Source organism: Salminus brasiliensis, chromosome 19 (genome assembly GCF_030463535.1).
Source record: "Salminus brasiliensis chromosome 19, fSalBra1.hap2, whole genome shotgun sequence".
Classification (NCBI taxonomy): Eukaryota; Metazoa; Chordata; class Actinopteri; order Characiformes; family Bryconidae; genus Salminus; species Salminus brasiliensis.
In genome coordinates, this window is record NC_132896.1 from 32585506 (window position 1) to 32591718 (window position 6213).

Below are 6213 nucleotides of genomic sequence, written 5' to 3' on the forward strand. Positions count from 1 at the left end.
AGTATCTGATTGCTAATTACCTCATTATTAGGGAATAATTAAAGAAAAATAAGCATTTATTCAAATCTCTTGTAACATACTTATTGTTAACACTTAACAAGTAATTAGTTGGTAAGTAACTGGCTGCTTATTGCCTCAGTTTTAAGCAGTAATTGGAGTGAATTTAGAATTTTTGTGTATACAATGGTGCTCAAGTCTAGTCTAGTCAGAAAGGACCTCACTGCTGAAGGAGGACTTGATTTACATGTGACAGTACTGGTTTAAAATGTAAAATATAAATATGTTTTTTTTTAATTAAAAACAGAAGAATGGGAAATCGAGGCCTTGCATTTTACTGAGATTGGTCTTGAGAATAAATCTTTACTCTGAGGCCAAGACCAGCCCAAGACTCATTTGTGGTGTTGAGACTTGACCATTACAATACCATATAATACACAAATTAAGGTGCTCTGGAAAATGCTTAATTCATCATTAAGTAATAGTGCGGCAATATGTGCCAGTTACTCACCAGCTACTGAAGCTAAAACTTGTTAAGGCAGTTCTTCACTCCTAAACAAACTGCTACGAGGAGCCGTAGAAGAAATACCATTGGTTCCATAAAGAACAATTATTGTAAATAGAGATCTGTACATTTGAAGAACCTATTGAAGCTTTAAGAAATATTTTTATATATACATGGATCATCTCTATGGAAGCAAAAGAGGTTTTTCTATGACAGTGCTCAAAGAAATATTTGTAGCAACTTTATTTTTAAGGGTGCAAAGGCCTTTTATTTTCTCTAGATGCTGAAGTGATATGGTAAAAATGTACCAGTAATATTAATAACTAACTAAATAATATAAGCATAATGTTCTCATGATATTGTAAATGTGAGATTTTCAGAATAGCATTTTAAGATACACTAAGGTTTATGATGCTTTTCATAAACATTAATTAAAGATGGCCAGATGCTGTTGTAATCTTTTAATCATGAATGTGCTTCAGTAAGGCCTCTGGATCCTGCTGTGATCTGCCTGGGAGCGGCAGTGGGAGTGTGTGTTGTGGTGATATCTGTACAAGCTGTTTTAAACTGCAAGAAGAAGATCTGTGGACAGTGCAGCGGTGAGTATGAAAAGATCATTAAGATCACACTTGATATCATATAACATGGTAATATGCTTTCATGGTTTAATTAATTACAAAAAAAAAGTTACAAATGAAGCAACGCAAATATTAATAATTTATTTGAAATAACTAAATAATTACGCAAATGAAAAAGTATTTTAACATTACGATGAAATTGCAAAGAGCAAACTCCTAAACCTCTCAACAGAAAAATAAACACGCTGCCCTTCTCCCCTATTTCTGTTTCAGCTGAGATGCTTCAACAAGGCTCATCCAAAAAGAACAAAACCAGACAGGTATTACTTCATCACATTATCATGTACATTACACAGAAAGACCTCCTTGTTAAATGTCCATTTAACATGTCCTTTCCTGCAGGACCACGGAGCAGAGGAGCTGAATTACGTAGCTCTGAATTTCCATGAGCGGAAAACTAAACAAACACGGGTGAAGAAAGAACAACCTCAAGACACCCTCTATTCTGAAGTGAAGTGTTCCTCTGTTAACGAGCGCAGGGTGGCTCATTAGTTCAATTTTACACATTTCTAATATAAGCAAAGATTAACAAAGCCTGCATCTCCTGTACTCTGCTGCTTACAGTTCTTTTTTATTGATTTGTAATTTGACTTATAATATTTGTTCTGCTACAGTAGAACTAATGTCTTACATTTTTTACATTTATACAGTTTATTTAGACCATTTGTCATTTTCTGCAAATAATGACTTTTTTGTATTTATTTTTTTTGTATGTTGTCAAAAGTGTCCATTTTACTCAAATACATACCTATTAATAGTGATAGTAATACGTCTTCAAATTGCCACCTATGTAGAGGATAACACCTTCTTAGCTTTGAATGAAAGTCAGTTGACATGTAAAGTTACTGAGTACTACTGGGCAGAATCTTTTCTAATCTGTTTTCACATAAAAATAAAAACAAACAAGAAAAGAAAAGTACAAATGTGACCAGTAATATTAAAAATACTATATTTTTCTGTCTGTCCGTCTGTCTATCTATTCTATCTATGTATCTGTATACTACTCTTTCCTGACGTCTAGTGGACAAGGTGGTTACAACACACTTGCATATTAAACTTTAACTTGCATATAAAATTCTCAACTTTAAAAACCAAGCCCAACCAAGCCCAATATATATATATATATATATATATATATATATATATATATATATATATATATATATATATAATGCATTGGTAAGCACCAGCTTTCCTGAGGAATCTTAGCAAAATCCTCATGGGTAGTGTCCTCCAGTTCACGAATATTCTTGGGTTTGCTGCAGCAACCATCTTCAAATCCCACCAAAAGTTTTGTTTGAGCTTCAAGTCAGGCCACTGCGATGGCCAGTCCAGAATCTTCCAGGACGTCTTCTGGAACCAAGCCTTGGTGGACTTTGAGGTATGCTTGATATCATGGTTTATTGGAAGGTCCAATGGCGCCCAAGTTCCAGCTTACTTACAGAAGGAATGACGTTTTCTTTCTAGGATTTTCCAATATTTACTTAACCCCTCGCACATTACAGTGCAAACTGAAACCTCAGGGCCTGCTGCCACCAAATCTTGCTGCAGGTATTTTTCAGTCTCTAAAAGGTTTTTGACCACCTGCCTTCTCAAGAATTAGGTTAGCAGTGGGCTTCCTTTTTCTGCCACATCCAGGTAGGCAGACTCTGAAGTATTTTGGCTTGGAGTCCGGGTCATCGTTCCTGTGGTCAGCGTGAAGTTTGTTTGACACATGATTGGACTGTAAAACAGGGTATATAAAGGGTAAGAGGATCAGGGAGGTCCTTCTCCCAAACTTAAGTGGTGCCATAACTCCACATAAAGAACAACTGGCAGATAAGATGGCGATGAGGATGATATAATAATGTGGGAGGAGCCTGCAGGAGATTGGGGAGAACTTAAGAGAACCTTGGTTTAGAGTTCAGGAGGTCTCTAATTTGAGCTAGAACCTTCCACTGATAAGTGAAGGAATGGCTGAGATATGATTTAGGACGTGAGACAGAGAGGTGGTGGTGGTGGTGGTGGTTGTGTGCTGAAACTTTGTCATAGACACGTGAAGATGGAAATGATAGGAAATTAGATTAAAGAGGGGAGGGGCTTCAGTTATGTTTCTACTTAAGATCTTCCCCCAACATTTCATTCAAACTGATAGAATGCCCACACTGTGCTCACATATGTGTTTATATGTTTTAATTATTTTGATTTAGCCTTTTTTTGGTCATTTTACCAGTTTTACCAGTCAAAGTTGAGAATAGAATGAAACCAGTGTTTACCAGTAGGAGGCAGCATGACCATTGGCTGTGACCATTGCTGTTGTTTTGTGGTACTTTCCTTTCAGACCTGAGAGGAATTCTTGAACGCAAGCCATGTGACTTGTCTTCTGTCTCAACATTTTTGCCCTCTTTTACAGGAACCTTTTCAGCCCAATGAGCCTCACTCTTGAGGTCATGACTTAACTGGCCAAGACTAGACTGGCCATTGTAAAATATGGAACACAGTCATAACTGCACATTTTATTCCGATATATTACAGGACTCAACCTGCTATCTAAAATAATGATGCAATAGGCTTAAAAAAAGGGTTGGGGGAGGTCTGATGTGACTTTCACCAGCCAATGAACTCGATCTTCTGAGCCCAGCCAGCTGATACAGTTTGATGCTCTTGCTAATGGCTTCCTTTCCAGTTTGCATCAAAGAAGAGCTGCTGCTTTTATGACGACGACCACGATGTTGGTTCTCATTTTATTTCTCTATGTAATATGTAAGTTCATTTGCTCTTCATACAAACAAATTGTGAACTTTGCTTCTTTTGTTTCTTTCTCAGCTGAGCTCTGAACCTCTTTTATCCTGCAGATCCGGCTCAAGCTGCAGACCATTATGAGCCATTTGTATCAGTTAAGTCTGGTGAAAATGTGACTCTTCACTGTAAAGAAAAGCTTGATCAAGACTCTAGGGTTTGGGTTTGGTACAGACAGAGAGCGGGACAGGAGCCTCAAGAAGTGGCAACACAGTTAAAAAACAGAGATCCCATTCATCCATCAGAAAAATTTAAGATAAAGGAACACTTTTCTCTGACTATTGAAGGAGCTACTAAAGATGATGAAGGGATGTACTTCTGTGGAAAAGGCGACGGATACACGCTTCATTTTTTTAACGGCACATTTGTAGCTGTGACAGGTAACAGAATACTGTTTTGACTTTTGTCGGTATCTAAACCCACTTACAACTTTTACACTTCTAATATAAAACTGCAATCAAAATTAAATTCATGTATGTTATATGTTATGTATGTAAGAAATCAAAATTAACATCATTGTATTTGTAGCATCTCAGTGTTTTATTGCTCATATTTGTGCATTATTAAGCCCACACAGTATCAACATACAATATCACCACATTTAAATAAAATCACATTGTTTCTGGCTAATCAAGATGGCAATGGTAAGATGGTCTTTATTTTATTGACCAGGTCATCCCCAGTTAAAGATCTCAGTGATCCAAACTCCAGTCTCAGCATCCGTTCCTCTGGGAGAAAATGTGACTCTGCAGTGCACGGTCCGCCCTGAGAACCGAGCAGCAGAACTGCAAGTGCTCTGGTTCAGATCTGCTGCAGGACGATCCTTTCCTGAGATCATCTACACTCATCACAACAGCAGCCGTCAGTGTGAGATCAGCTCTTCTAAAGACGGCTGTGTTTTCAACTTCACCAAGAACATCAACAACAGTGAAGATACTGGAACTTACTACTGCGCTGTGTCCAGCTGTGGGAAGATCATTATTGGGAATGGAGCACATGTGAACTTCAGTAAGACAATTTTTAACGTGTTGCTTCTAGGTAGTATCTAGATATAGAAGATATTAGTACAGTGCTCTGACTCCTCATTTCATCATATATTGAAATAAAATAGAAATAAAATGATACAGTAAAAATTAATTAAATAAAAAAGAAAGAAAATATTGTTTATGTGTATTAATTATGTGTATTATCTAAACTACAAAGCTATCATTTATTAATTAATTGATGTGTTAGATTTTGCAGCATTCAATATGCTAGAAATGCTAGAACGTTTTATATCAACCGATTTAGTGTTATATTGAACTCCAGGAAAGGCACTAATCAATGATCTCACAGACATAAACATAAACCTGGTTAGATTTAGACAATGCAATATTCCTGACTCCAACGTGGCCTCCAGTAGGCCATTGAGGATAATTAGTATTATGACTTTCTGCTATTATATCTGACTGTTTTACTTCAGAATCATATTTTTCCTCATCTTTTTTGATAATTACTGTCAATATATGTCACAAGACTGAAAGTAAAGCATTCTTTAACCAGTGCTTCTGTACTTTCTGTGCAGTCAGTGTTGTACTGGGTTCCACACTGGTATTCTTAAACTGCACACACTAATATATCTTCTGTACACACTGACATTTAACTTCAGAACTAAATACTAACTAATGAACTTAATGAACTGTCAATAAATAACACAATTAAGAGAAATAATCTAAATTGTCCTCTATATACTAAAGTCATTGGACTAAATTCATTGTGTTCAATAGTATTTTGTATTTGGTCATAAGTTCAAAAAAGCTTAATGAATAATTAATGATCTCTTATATTGAACTAAAGCTCTGAATTGTTTAAATTTCTTCTATACATATTTCATTTGTATAGAAGATATAAGAGAAACAAAGGCAAAAGAAACATGAACTGAGATGGTTAAAAGTTGTTTTATCATAAATATGACTACTTCTATCTTTCAGAGGAGTCTGTGGATCCCACTGTGTTCTATCTGGGAGTAGCTTTGGGAATTTGCGTGGTTGTCATTTTTGGCCTAGCTGTTTTAGACTGCAGAGGTAAGTGCAGCTCTATTATTACTCTTTTGTAATTAATACACTTGTATGATTTAATGGTTAGAATACATTTTTAAAATGCTGAGTTTTGTAGCTCAGTTCCAGCAGACAAAACAGACAACAATGATGGCTTATCAAATTAATGTGAAATAAAAAAATACCAACAATAATTGTTATTTTTCATTTTTCCATTGTAGTGAGGCCTCAGCAAGATTCATTGGATAAAGATATGACC